This window comes from Armigeres subalbatus, chromosome 1, assembly GCF_024139115.2.
Source record: "Armigeres subalbatus isolate Guangzhou_Male chromosome 1, GZ_Asu_2, whole genome shotgun sequence".
NCBI lineage: Eukaryota > Metazoa > Arthropoda > Insecta > Diptera > Culicidae > Armigeres > Armigeres subalbatus.
This window is the reverse complement of record NC_085139.1, coordinates 6,875,001-6,890,899: the sequence shown is the minus strand read 5'-3', so window position 1 is coordinate 6,890,899 and position 15,899 is coordinate 6,875,001. Positions and strand designations below refer to the sequence as shown.

General features: G+C 38.3%; 1 protein-coding gene across 14 annotated transcripts in view; it reads left to right on the top strand.

Moving 5' to 3' along the window:
* LOC134220467 (DNA-binding protein RFX2) overlaps positions 1–15,899 on the top strand; it is a 201,083-nt gene that overhangs the window by 127,983 nt on the left and 57,201 nt on the right. The window lies entirely within an intron of this gene.

Below are 15,899 nucleotides of genomic sequence, written 5' to 3'. Positions count from 1 at the left end.
TAGAGCTTTTGTGGGAACGAGATAATTACTGTTACGATGTATTGGAAAATATAACAGTTCCCGTATAATTGTGTTATAAATATTAAAATGAAATTAATTCAGTGAAAATAAAATGCCTGACTGCTTCCAAAATACGTCTTTTGCTTTTACTTTCTGACTGACTCTTATTAGCCGAGTTTCATTCTTTATATCGAACAGGAAAGTTGTTCGACTCCGCCATATGAAAATTAGGCATCCCGGTAAAATTATAACGCCAGCGCTGATTTTCATACAAAATGATCATGCTTGAGGATGAAAATCTCGATTCCGGATGATTAAGGACAAATGCTGCCAGCCAAACAGGCTAATCTCTCAAAACTCTCTATATTTTTTCTCTATAAATCTTGATTTATTCAACTCAGGTTGTGATTAAGCTTATTTGTAGCATTTCGATGTCATCCGTCGACTTTATATAATTAAAAAACCCTCATAATTATCATTACTTCATCACCAAGGTTTATATTGACATACATAGCACAAATTGTATTATTGTCAACCACCAAGACTATCAAGGTTGAACTATTCGTACGAAGGAAGTACATTCATCAATTAGTTAGTGCAGGTAATGTACATCTCACCAAAATGAGGCTGTTATGTTTTTGTCATCTTATCAGCGGTTCTCAACCTGGGGTACATGTACCCCTGGGGGTACCTTCTCTGAACCCAAAAGCTTTCTGAATGATGTACCACCGACACAGCCCTTGTCCAAACATAGAAAAAACCTCTCAGTCACTGAAATAATGAAATCGACCATGGGTGTCTTCAACGAAGTTTCAATATACATTAATGCCGATATTTTGGTCAATATTCACATTTTTTTAGCGATATTCGCATAAACGTCCCATACGCTGAATCGGGAAACAGCGTAAGTGTGATTTCTTCACACTTTTTTACACACAATTTTAATTTTTTAGTATTTTTCACATATGTCGTTTATGCAAAGGGGCAGACTCGGGCAGGTGTTTTAATCAGCAATGGACAGAAAAATGCATGCCCTTTTATACAAATACAAAATTGAATTTAACTGAAAGTCAGTAAAAAGCTAAGAAGAAATATCTTCTTATGATTTTCAATCAGTCATGGGGTCAAAGACTTGAATATCATGATAAGATGAATAAAATTCAAAATTGCAGCGCATTTTTTAAAGAATTTATTAAAAATTGAAGGAATTTTATTTTTGCTACTTTGGAAGATAACGTTTATAAAACATATTCGTATCGACTTAAAAGAAAATAGAAAAGGATTAGTTTTTAAACATTATATGGATTTAATATTATTCAGTTTTTTATACTAAACAAGTGAATACCATACCAATACTAAGCATGGTAATATATGCAAAATGTGTCTAATACATCACCGTTATTATGTTTATATTATTCCATATTTTCGGAAGTTGTTACACTTCTATTAAAAGTATAAGAAAACACGCGGAAATATTGGACACTTTCGCAAATATCACATTATTTACATAAAATGTACATGTGTACATACTAGTATTCATTTGTTTAGTATAAAAAAATCATGGACAAAGAATAATCCATACAGTATTTACATAACTAATCTTTCTCCGTTTTCATCTAAATCGGCAGGAATTTTTTTTTTAAACTTCGAAAGGGGCAATAATAAAATTTCATCAGGTCTTGTATAATTTTTCAATAAGAACGATGCGTATTTTAATTTTGTTCATTTTATCATGTTGTTTAATTACTTACCACCCTGACTAATTGTAAATCATTAGGAGGTAACATTTTATTAGCATTTGAAATGGTCTTCAGTAAAATTCAGTTTTGGAGAAAATATCGAAAATCATGTCTTTAGAATAGTATTTGTATGAAGGGGCACGAGTTTTTCTGTTCATTGCCGATCAAAACACCTGCCCAACTCTGGCCCATCGCATAAACGACATATGTGGAAAATACTGACTAAAATGTATATTGAAATTTCGCTGAAGACACCCATGGGGTGTCCCAGTGTGGCGGCGGTGTGTCGTCTGTCTCTTTCAGTCCTTCGAAAAATTTTGATTGTGGTAGTGCAACACCGTCTATCGTCTCCAATTTAGCATCTAGTATTGAACCATGCACGATTTTATGTTAAGTGGGAAGCGACCGTGAGCCGCTCAAAGCGCACAAGCCCAACACGAGTGCCAACCGGCACATCAGGATTTATACCATTGAGATCCTGATTACGATATACTGGTCACGGCAAGCGACACACACGCGCGTGCGAAAGTAATGCAAAATAAACAACATGTAAAATAATCTTAATTAACAAAATATGTCTGGCTGAACATTAATATTTAACCTCAAATAGAGATAAAATAAGGGTTGCTGATTGACATTAGCTTTCCGATTACTACGTGCCGTGAATATTACTTTATTTTCAATTTTACTTTCCTTACGTTGAAGGAATGATTACGCGGGCGCCTAATCCGGAATTCAAATGAACAATCGCTCATATTGCATAGGTCACATCACTTTCCATAGCGAATCCCGATCTATGTTATTGATTACCCCACCCAACTAACACAACTTCCTTCCCGTGGAGATGCAGAGGTATTTTCGGTCTCTAGTAGCAACAATAATTACACACTAGCATTCCCTCTCTTTACCAACGGACTGTAAGGACTTGGCCGGCGCCGGCATCGATCAACATTTGCGAGCTACTGAAACGTGCACTTCGAGAATAGATGGTAAATCTGATTTCACACTATTCACTTGTATCGTAGTGCAATTTGCATCAGTTCTGATCTATCACGGAGTAGCAACCATTGATATGTACAGTCAGTCTAAGCTAAGCTAAGCTAAAAAAACATTTTGAAGCTTAGAATATTTCGCCAACAGTTTTCTGCTAACATGCATGCTCATTGCTGAAACACTTCATAAAAGAAAGAAACTTGCCAATTTATTTTTTGCCAAATATATTTGTTTTCAACAGGATGGACAACAAAATTACTAGAGCATGTCGTATGCTCTCATCTCCATGTTAAAGCATCAAATTTATTCCATAAATATTCCTATCCCTAAATAGATTTTATAAAAGTCTGAGAATACTCCAAGAACACAATATTGAACCATATTGAAATTTCGTCCAATTCAGCTGATTTTTTTGCCTTTCTCGTACAACAAAGTTGTACCGAAAGGCTACCATTTCACTCCGAATACGAACTTTTTATATAAGTCTCGGAGATCCATAGTGTTATATACCAATCGACTCTGCTCGACGAGCTGAGCACATGTCTGTCTGTCCGTGTGTATGTGTGTGTGTATGTGTGTGCACAAAAGGTAAAACAAAACATTAGCCAACTTTTCATATAGTAATCTTTCTCGCAACAAATTGCATTCGACAGAGGGCAAGTTCTAGTTAATCACTATTGAATTTGGTAACGATCGACCCTTGCGTTTAGAAGTTATTAAGAAAATGGTTCATCGAACTATATTAGCTCCATATAAGGTTAGTGTCTTAGCTAAGTGCGAGAAAGGCAGTATCACTACTCGGTGAATTAAGTTGGGATTTTTACACAGAAATCATATTTCATTATGTGAAAACGATTATTAGCTGACCCGTTGGATATGGCATTGTATATTATAGAGTTGTTGAAGATTCTGAGCACCATCGAATTTAAAGATTTAAACATTGTTCACGCATAAGGTTTACAGATGACATTTACTTTTAGGCCTATTGTTGCCTTCTGGAACATGTGCCACTTTCACATAATTACCGAATTCCTAATCGGTATATTTAAACTTCTGCGATAGTGGGAACATGTCGATCTACACAGGTATCCGACTTTATTTCTTATCAATGTGTGGATACATTCATCTTGATAACGAAACATTAATATGCCTTTGGCTAGAAGCTTTGAATGGGGAGCAAAAATTAGTAAAAATATAACTAATCGATATTTTAGACTTAGTTATAACAAATCTAATATTTGTATAAAATTAAAAATCTGTAAATAATATTTTCCGCGAAATTCAGTAAACTACTGCACATATCTCGGAAAATAACATTTTCCCTGGAAATCCTTTCCGGGAATGAAAGCCCTACTTGGAAGATTCTTTTTAAGGGACTCGGAATCTTTCCTTCAGGAGGCTCAGAGGCGTCCTTTCAAGATACCCAGAAGCCTCCTTTGAAGTGACTTGAAAGCTACCTTTCAAGAGGCTCGGAAGCCTTCTTTCAAGATGCTCGGAAGCCTCCTTCCAAGAGGCCCGCAAGCCTCATTTCAAGAGAAGCGTCCTCTTTTAAGATGCTTACAATACAGCTTCTTCAATGTTTTCACTTCTAAAATACTTTCTTGAGAAACTCCAGAAAATATTTTATTGTATAAAGTTCTGTGAGAACCTTGTTTGTTAATTTCCATCCAATTTCAGAGAAAATTTATAGGAAGGCAAATCTTTCTGTGACAATCATTAACAGTTTTATAAATTGTAATAAATTGTATCTTCAATATGGTTTGCTCATTGCTGTGTCCTCCTGTGTAGAGACGCATCTTAAAACTGACTCTTGAAGAGCCAAAATGTAATTCGCGGTACTACAATCAAAGATTTCTTATTAAAATCTCAATAAGGTAATGTTAGCCCTGGATGTAACATTGGCTCATCACGCAAACTGAATCAATAATTCAGCGATAATACATCGTTTCGTAGAGATACTTATCACTGCTTCTTTTAAAAAGTGTATTAAGCTTATTTTAGTTACATTACGCTAGATTCATGCATTTCTCAACCGATAAACGCAATAAACCGGTTTTTAGCAGCTATCTCTTGTTGATTTACGAAGGCAAGCGGGAGGAGGGGGGTCCAAAAAAACTTGAAAAAATGCTTACGTAATTAGTGAACGACCCCATAATCCAAAGATACAATGGACCGTATGTTTCATTAGGTAAACTTTTAACATCATTTCATGTGAATTATTTCAAGTTAAATACGTTCATCATAGTTTAGATCTATTATTGCTTGCAAAAAGTATATACATCTGTAATATGACACCGAAAGACTATTTTTTCAACTCGGGTAGGGTTATGCGCTAATTCGTCCATGGCGCTAGTATCCGTCATATCAAATTATAAGTCACTAAATACTCGCGAATCGTAAACTGAAATAATGAACTAATCATCTGGCGAGATAAAAAAAATGTACACTACGATCTGCATTCATTTAAATTACATTCCGGTGTTACTTACTTGAAATACAGTTAAATTTAACTTTGCGACTGAGACTTTTTGCACAATTGCCTACGTTATCCGCGCGACGAAGGAAAATCCAGTTCGTTCACTGCTGTAGAAGACGCGCAGCACCGTTACCAAAATCAACGTAATTCACTAATTTTCACCGCACTTTTTCACATAAATTTCTTACTGCGCACTAAATAAAAGCAATGTTTATTGCTCAAGTGAAAAATAACTACCGGAAGGAGTTCAAATGATCTGTTTTTTTTCAAACTTTAGAGCGTTTGAAATTTATTTTCTTCGTCGCCTTGTTTATAGTCGAGAAACGCGTTGCCAAACTGGCGATTTGAACTGAAATAATCTTATGTTACACATCTGATAATGCATCATGCAGTGAATAAAAGTAGGGTTTTTCAATTATTTTCCGCTAGCGTAATAAAAGTAAAGTCTTCCAAATAAATATTTTTCATACACACTCGTCATTCATACTAAAATTTTCTACTATTCCAAAAGTTTGAAACAGGAGAAATAATTTCATAATAGAAATTTGTTGGCAGCACTACCCACATACATGTTAAGCATGTGTGTTAGTTGTTTGACAGACTGAGGCATTTAACTGAATGGCAGCACAATCAAAACCATTTTTATGCGGTCGAAATGGGATTGCATATGAAATTTTTGTTAACTGGAACCGAAATAAACTTTCAAATTTGACTTTCAAAATTGACCGAAATGATAGTTATTCTGCATGAAGTCACAGATAAGTCATCCAGTTATCCAAGAAATGGCTTGAGCTCAGGAACAAAGATTTGCAGTCCTGTTTTAAGTATGGTACATGCTCCTTGTGGTACAGATAAAGGATACGTAGATGATCAATTTTCCGATTTCAAATATGGAACATGCTCTCTGTAGTACAAATAACAAAATGCGTTCACAGCATATGTTCATGGTCATCCAAGAAATCCCTGGAGTAAGGCCTTTCGATCTACAACGCGTAACTAAAGATTAGTTTTCCGGTTTCAAATATGATACATGCTCTCTGTAGCATAAAGAACAGAATGTGTTCTTAGCATATGTTCATGGTCATCCAAGAAATCTCTGGAGTAAGGCCTTTCAATCTACACGCGTAACTGAAGATCAGTTTTCCGGTTTCAAATATGATACATGCTCCCTGTAGTACGAAGAACAGAATGTGTTCACTGCATATGTTCTCGGTCATCCAAGAAATCCTTGGAGTAAGGCCTTTTGATCTATACGCGTAACTAAAGATTAGTTTTCCGGTTTCAAATATGGTACATGCTCTCTGTAGTACAAAGAACAGAATGTGTTCTTAGCATATGTTCTTGGTCATCCAGAAAATCCCTGGAGTAAGGCCTTTTGATCTACACGCGTAACTGAAGATCAATTTTCCGGTTTCAAATATGGTACATGCTCTCTGTAGTACAAAGAACAGAATGCGTTCACAGCATATGTTCACGGTCATACAAGAAATCCCTCGAGTAAGGCCTTTTGATCTACATGCGTGAATAATGATCAATTTTCCAGTTCCAAATATGGTACATTCTCTCTGTAGTACAAAGAACAGAATGCGTTCATAACATATGTTCTTAGTCATCCAAGAAATCTCTGGAGTAAGGCCTTTCGATCTACATGCGTAACTGAAGATCCATTTTCCGGTTTTACATATCGTACATGCTCTCTGTAGTACAAAGAACAGAATGCGTTCACAGCATATGTTCTTGGTCATCCAAGAAATCCCTGGAGTAAGGCTTTTCGATCTACACGCGTAACTAAAGATAAGTTTTCCGGTTTCAAATATGGTACATGCTCTCTGTAGTACAAAGAACAGAATGTGTTCACAGCATATGTTCTTCTTGGTCATCCAAAAAATTCCTGGAGTAAGGCCTTTCGATCTAAACGCGGAACTAAAAATCAATTTTCCGGTTTCAAATATGATACATGCTCTCTTCTTAATGGGCACATTACATATTCAGAACAGGCTTTTAGATCGTTGGTTACGCGTGTCGACCTGAAGGCCTCCACTTCAGGTATTTCTTGGATATCCGCGAACGGCTTTCATACGCAGATTCTGTTATATGTACCACAATGGGTACATTACATTTACAAAACAGGCCTGTAGATCATTGGTTACGCGTGTCAACCTGAAGGCTTTCATTTCCGGTATTTCTTGGATAACCGTGAAGATCTTCCATACGCAGATTCTATCATATGTACCACAATGGGTACATTACATTTACAAAACAGGCCTGTAGATCACTGGTTACGTGTGCAGATCTGAAGGCCTTCACTTCCGGTATTTCTTGAATAACCGCGAACGTCTTCTATACGCAGATTCTGTTATATGTAGCACAATGGGTACATAACATTTACAAAACAAGTCTGTAGATCATTGGTTACGCGTGTAGACCTGAAGGCCATCACTTCCGGGATCTCTTGAATAACCGTGAAGATCTTCCATACGCATATTATATCATATGTACCACAACGGGTACATTACATTTACAAAACAGGCCTGTAGATCATTGATTATGCCTGTAGACCTGATAGCCTTCACTTCAGGGATTTCTTGGATAACCGTGAAGATCTTCCATACGCAGATTCTATCATATGTAGCACAATGGGTACATTACATTAACAAAACAGGCCTGTAGATCATTGGTTACGCCTGTAGACCAGATGACCTTCACTTCAGGGATTTCTTGGATAACCGTGAAGATTTTCCATATACATATTCTGTTATTTGTACCACAATGGGTACATTACATTTACAAAACAGGCCTGTAGATCATTGGTTACGCGTGTAGATCTGAAGGCATTCACTTCAGGTATTTCTTGCATAACCGCAAATATCTTCCATACGCAGATTCTGTTATTTGTACTACAATGGGTACATTACATTTACAAAACAAGCCTGTAGATCATCGGTTACGCGTAAAGATCTGAATGCCTCCACTTCAGGTGTTTCTTGGATAACCGCGAACATGCTCCATACACATATTCTATTCTATGTTTCACAATGTGCACATATCATATTCAGAACAGGCCCATATTAATTGAATTAATGTTATTTTTATTTAACACGGTATGATACCGCATAAAAAAACTAATTTGGTGTACTTGTAGAAATCGCACACCAATACCAACAGATTTATTTGACAGCAATCCATCGAATTTTAGACTGGACGAATGAAAATTCTCATGGACGTAAACAGATTTTCATAAGACAAATTTAAAAAAACCGTCTAAGACGAATTAAGTACTGTCCATTTAATTCCTCCAGTTAATTTTCGTTATCTTTGCAGATACGTATTTCAACCACAACTGTGTGGTCGTCTTCAGTGTCTTGTACTTGTACTTGACAAGACACTGAAGACGACCACACAGTTGTGGTCGAAATACGTATCTGCAAAGATAACGAAAATTAACTGGTGGAATTAAATGGACAGTACTTAATTCGTCTTAGACGGTTGAATACATTCCACTAAAAGAGCTATATATATTTTTCCGGAAATTCAAAAATTTTGAAGGGTGTTTTTGATTGCCGATTCTCAATAAACTATGATTTGTTCAATGCGCTAATAGTACACAATGAAAACTAGAAACTCTAAAATACGTGTTACATACAACTTAGTTAGAGTAAGTAGTTGGGCTAGCGTATAAATTAGATTTGAAAACCAAGCACTACCTACTACGAAGGGAATTAGCTCACTACCCTAGTTGAATCACGAGTTTCGCGAGGATTCACAACAGGTGGTCGATATAGAGGGGAGCGGAGTCAAACGCACGTACCAAACATGAAACTTTAATGTAGGCAGCGTTGAAAACAAGCATCCAATCATTGTAATTATGAATGGTGACGTAATAATATCAGGTAGTAGGTTGAGTTATTACTGTTTATGCAAAATACCAAGCAAGTAATTGCCTAGAATAAGTTTTATAATTGGCTTTCTTCAGTAGTGCGTTATATAACATTCCCTCCTAAAGCATTGTTTATATTTTGGAAAAAAAATTCTTCGAGAGTATCGCACTGCGAGAGCAACACAACGGCCATGGTTTCAATGACATAGCAGTTTATCTCAAAATTATGCGGCAGCAATTTGTTTGAGGGCTAGAACATATAGCATTTTTGCAGTTTTTTTTATTGCAGTTTTTAAAACAGTTTTCATTGTTCTATACTTGTTCACTTGCAAATATACTAAATATTTGAAAAATAATCAAAACATATACTTGGATTTTTGTAAGCATGTAAGCCCTGGTAAGCGTGCTATTGGGGGAATCTAAAACGCACTCTCACAGTTAGTGTGGTATTATCTTAAATTTAACCAATTAGAATCCACGCTCAAAAAGATCTTTTGATTTTCTCCATTTGTCTGCATGCTGCCTTTATTCAACGCAGTCCCAAGTGGGCTGGAGAAACATCCACCTGAGAGCCGTGTTGGGGGACAATGTGTCAACATTTTGTCCATTTCGTTCGAGACTTTCGCTGATCTAAATGAGATATTGTGATCATTATTGGGCGTCAAGCTCAGACACAACCGCATTTCGTAGGCAAGAGCACGCAACTCAGATTCAGTTCAATCAAAGTTAATTGCCTTTATTCCGGGGATTAAACCACCCGACTTGGACATTAACCGACTGGCAAGTAGCTCACACAACCTCACTTGTTTCGGAATCCGTCGGGTTTTGATTGAGCTGCCAGTGAAAATGACATTTTCGAATTTCAATAAACGACATTGCTCACGTTACCCCAAAATATGACCTCATGCAAAATTTGAGCTTAATCGGACATGATTTAGGGATGCCAAAAATTCATCAAATTTTTGAAATTTTTAGCCACCAAAATTTTCCCAAGGGGGGACCGAAGGAAAAGTCGAAAATCGATTTTTTTTTTATGCCAAATGACTTAAAATGTATGAAACGTCGAGATCTGACGTAACTTAAAAAAAAATTAAAAAGCTTGGGACTAGTACTGGTGATTTCATTTCAAATCAGATCTCGACGTTCCATGCATGTTTAAGTTATTTGGCATCAAAAACAAAAATTCGATTTTCGACTTTTCCTTTGGCCCCCCCTTGGGAAAATTTTCATGAGTAAAAATTTCAAAACTTTGATGAATTTTAGGCACTCCTAAATCATGTCCGTTTTAGCTCAAATTTTGCATGAGGTCATATTTTGGGGTAATGAAACTTGTGAGCAATGTCGTTTTTTTAATTCGATGATAATTTTTTTCCCACATATTGGCACCCTAAGTGTTTAAGTGTAGGAATTTTAGTTTTCCACGGTTATGCAACCATGCTGATAACAACTTAAGCACATCATGAATCGATTTAAGTAACTACGTTTTTATATTGTGCTATATTGAAAACATCACCATAAGAAGATGTTAGCATTGTTGTGCTACATTGCAATGTATAACGGAGACTTTAATGCCTGTAAGAAACAAACCCCTACATCATCCGGTGTAAACCACTCTATTCCCAAACATATAACCCACAGCCACCCACTTCAATTACGAACAAAACTAATTTCCGCAACAAATGACGGCATCGTAAAAACATATAAAAGTTACAACATGCTTACAACAGTGCTCCAAAGTTCCGTCCTATCCCCATCCAATAATAATAAAACAACGCAAAACAAGCGAAAATGCAATATTTACGAGCCCCTTAGCCGTCATCTTGAGTGATGATAAAAATTCGCTGTGACCCAAGCCACCCCATCCACTATCGTCGACACCACCACCATTAAAATACGAAGAATTCGATTAGCAATTTCCTCCTGACGCATTCATCTTATTCGGATTGACGACGTTCGTTGGAGATTTTATGCCGATGGCCCCCTGGTCCTGGATCGTGAACGTCTGGCAAACAATCGGAAGAAGCTTTTCCTTGTCAGCGGAAAAGTTCTCCCGGTGTGTGCAATTTTCGGCCAACTCAACTCATCGCGGCTGAAATTTTATGCGAGGATCCATAAAGCGATAAAAGGCGGGGTGATATCGTCGGGAGGCCAATATCTCGACTCTTATGTTGCTTCAGAGGATTCACGAACGATGATGTTTATGTGTCGTTTGTTCCACGGAAATTTTCCCCGTTTCGGATGAAACGAGCGAATGGGTGCGTGGGATGCTGTTGCGGTTGATTCCGGCGAAGAAGGCGAACGCCGCAAATGTGCCGGGTTCCGAAAAACCACTCATATTTTTGTTGTTCTCGGATCCCGGTTGAGTTCACTTTCCGGTTGGAGGGTTCCGCCGAGAGAGATAGAGAGAGAGGAGTTTTACTGTAGATTGGATTTCCGTTATATGGCAAGGATCGTAGTAAAAGTTTTATCTTTATTGTTTTACCACGCGCCATGTTGGAACCCGAGCCGGGGATGTTATTGCGGTTATGAGTGGGATTAAAAATCCAATAACAATAAAACTGGAATGCTGTTGTTTTCGGAAACTGCACGAGAGGGTCATTCGGTTTGTCTTATCAGGATATCAAGTGGAAACGCGGAATGTCTTCTCTGGAATATGTACAATATAATATTTGCTTTTTGAATGATTGTTTGAGTTTGCGGTGCAGTCAATAAGACATTAAAGTAGAGATAAATTTTAAACTAGACTACTCATGAAAGGTAATGAAAAATATCTTGGTTTTAATATGATACAAAATAGAAGATCTTGAAAATCGGTCGTTCGTTTTTCAATCATGATATTAAAACCTTTAATCTGAAGTCTGTATCGTATTCAAACCAAAATTATGTTTTGAGATATTTAGAGTAGTGTTTTTCATCATGTAAGTAACGCTGCTGATTTTAACGTACTGGTAATTTACGCCCTCGTATATGATTTTTTTTTCGAAGCGCTATCGCATTAGAGTATAAAGCAGGGCAAATTTGCGCACCTAACATTTGCCTTAGAATAACTTTAGATAGAAATGCTTTGAAAGTTTGATTTAGTAACAAGTATGTTCTGATATTTGGTCAAGCATTTGCCCAGCTAGATTACTCCCTTTTAAATTGTGAGCCTTTTATTCGAACATGGTAATTATTGTAATTATTTTCATGATGGTTGATCACTAAGAGAAGATGCCCCAAAACGCCCTGTAATTTCTGCAGCGATGACCGCATAAATCTTTGACAAAAAATCAGTAAACATTTCGCATTGAATTTGGAAAATAATATCCGAAATATTATCCTTAGGAATTCATTAAACAATTTGTGCAAGAATTTTCAATGCGATTTCCACAGGAACTCATGTAATAAATTTGGCTTATATTTTACGGAGAAGTTTTTACAAGAATTCACGTAACAATTTCCGCGGAGATTTCTGAAAGACAGCAAGAATGTCTGTGATGAAATTGGCCTTGAACTTATGCTATGAAATAAATCTCGGAAATTTAAATGCAGGCATTCGCCAACGAATTTCTGTAGGTATTTCCAAAGCGATTGCAACAGAAACTGATGAATGGATTTCCGCATGTAGTGACGAAACATTTCCCGCAGTTAAATGGAGTTGAATTTATGAAAAAAAAACCCTGATGAAGTTAACACCGCAATAATTTCCGGACGAAAAAAAAATCCCGGGAGAAATTTGTGCACGAATGATAAATTTCTGCAGGAAATCTCGAAGGAAGTGACAGTCGATGCGGTGAGTCAATTTCTCCAATTAGAAGATTCCAACAAACAACGCTTGCTGGATCTTTCTTCGTCGTTGAAGCGTGTCCAGTCCGAAAGGCCTACACTGATCAGGATACGGAGGTAGATTTGAAGGATCTCGCCAGGGCAAATTTCGCTGGGCTAGTCGAATAAATCGCTTCTTTATGCGTTATTTGGATTAGGAAACAAAATAGGGTAGAGAACCATATGGGCAGCACCCCCTATTCCCGTCCACAACGTTCATTACTCGAGCGCATTACAACCTAATTACTTGTTTTTAGTACATGGTTGGTTTCTGTCGATATCTAGTGATGTACAGAAAATTATTTTGATCGGAAGCAAAGATTTGGGTCAAATTTATTAAATCTGTGTTCAAATTAGTTGTTTTATAATTTTGTGGATTTTTAGAAAAGCAATGCCAATAACTATGACGCGGTTATACATTGCTATACTTACTTCATTGCTAAGTTCTCTAAGTTAAAAAACATCGATTTTATTTGATTCACTCAGAACCACACTAAATTGTCATGCAATGTCCAAGTCCACTGTCTCTGTCAGAAACTTCCGCAACCAAAAAAGCGTACAATTTCAGTTGTCCTGATGATTAAAGAATTTTGCATAACAGATGAGTAATTTAAACCTATTTCGAAGGTTCGTTACAATCCGTCAGTTGCTTCGATATAAAACTGACCTGTAAAACTGACTGTTTTGTTAGAATATAAAACACGAAAAACCTTACCCTGATTTTTTCAAGTTAAATGAAAACCGGGAAAATTTGACAAAGTTTATCGGGAAAAGCGGAAAAAACCAGTAATTAAAAATCGAATTTTAGTGGCATATACAAGTTTACAACCACCTCGCAGTAGCAGCGTCACGTCGTTGAAAAACAGAGAGGGCCGAGATTACTACCTTGCAGGATCCCAGACGTATTAAAAAAAGTCGTCGAAAGATAGAAGCCAATTTTCACACGCAATGCTCTGCCAGTTAGGTACGAGTTCAGTCAGGACAGTAGTCGTACATAGAATTTTTACTTTACTTATGGATCCTGTACACCTCCGGTGGTGCAAAGGGCCGACTTGAAAGATCTCCATCCTGAGCGTTGCCCGGCTATCGCTTTAACCTGTTGCCAGGTTAGATTTCGGTCGACTTCTTTTATTTCTTTATTGAGGCTTCGCCGCCATGAGCCTCTGGGTCTGCCTCTGCTGCGATGTCCCGCTGGGTTCCAGTCTAATGCTTTTTACAGATTTCGTTTCCGCCCCTACGTAGAGTGTGGCCGACCCAGCCCCAATTCCGATCCCGAATTTCTGTTGCTATCGGCCTCTGGTGACAACGACGATGGAGCTCGTTGTTTGAGATCCAGTTGTGAGGCCACCAGGCCCGAATTATATACCGCAGGCATCTGTTGATGAACACCTGCCGTTGAGTGTTCTCCACTGATACACACCATGCTAGCGTATAACAGCACAGATTTCACGTTAGAGTTGAAAATTCGTATTTTGGTGTGTTCACTTATCTGCCTGTTTTACCAGATATTTCTTAAACTCGCAAAGGCAGCCCTTGCTTTCTTGATCCGTGCGCCTATGTCGATCTTGGTACCGCTGTCTGACGCCATTTGGCTACCAAGATATTGGAAGCTTTCAACATTCTCCACTGGTTGCCCGGCTACTGTGAAACTGGAAGGAGTCACCGTGTTTACATCCAACGATTTGGTTTTGTTGACGTTGATGACTAAACTTGCCGAAGAGGAGTGCTCGGCAAGGTCGTTGAGCTTACTCTGCATATCAGAGCGCCGTTGCGCGAGGAGTGCAACATCATCCGCCAATTCGAAGTCATTTAGGTGCTCCATGGTTATGGGCTGCCATAACAGCCCGCTGTTTGGTTCACGGTCAATCGCATCTACCAGAATCTCGTCGATTCGATGAGGAACAATAACGGTGATAGAACACATCCTTGCCTCATACCAGCTACGACCCGGATAGGGTCGGACAAGACCCCATTGTGCAGCACTCTACACGAGAAGGCCTCGTACTGTGCCTCAATGAGGCCGATGATTTTCTCAGGAGCCCCCTTGCGTCTCAGGGCGCCCCACATATTCTCGTGATTGAGACGGTCGAAAGCTTTTTCGTAGTCAATGAATACCAAGTAAAGGGACTCTTGGAATTCGTTGACCTGCTCCAGAATGATGCGGAGCGTGACAATATAGTCCACACAGGATCTTCCGGCACGGAATCCGGCTTGCTGCCGCCGGAGAGTCGCATCGATCTTCTCCTGAATCCGGGCTAGGATAATTTTGCACAGAACTTTGAGAACGGTACTCAGCAAAATAATGCCTCGCCAGTTATCGCATACAGTCAGGTCACCCTTTTTGGGCACCTTCACTAAGATACCTTGCATCCAGTCGACCGGGAATGTTGCGGTGTCCCAGATATTACGAAATGAACGATGCAGTAGTTGAGCGGATGTCATGGGGTCAGCTTTGAGCATCTCGGCTGATATGCGGTCGACCCCTGGGGCTTTATTCGATTTCATGCTTTGGATGGCTGTTTGAATCTCTAGCAGTGATGGAGCTTCGGTATTGACGCGTGTTATACGTCGGATCCTAGGCAGATCATGCCGAGGTGGTGATGGCCTGGCTGGCACTTGAAAAAGTTGATCGAAGTGCTCGAACCAGCGTTTCAGCTGATCAGTTGGGTCGGTCAATAACTGATCATTCGCGTCTTTCACAGGCATCGTTGCATTCATCTTCGCCCCGCTTAAGCGTCGTGAGATATCGTAGAGATAGAACATAGAATTTAAGTAGGGATAATTTACAAAGGAGTATACGGTGGTCAATTTTATAAAAGGCAGCTTCTATGTAGGTCTGTGTAAACGACATCGATCTGCGCTTTATCCTCGATCTCTGTTATGCACGTCAATGTAAATTCCATCAAGTAGGTAGAAACGTATCTACCGGGCATAAATCCATGCTGGTCAAAGGAAATGCAATTTCGAGTGTTCTCGAGAATCACATCACTCACTAGGATTTCGAATAATT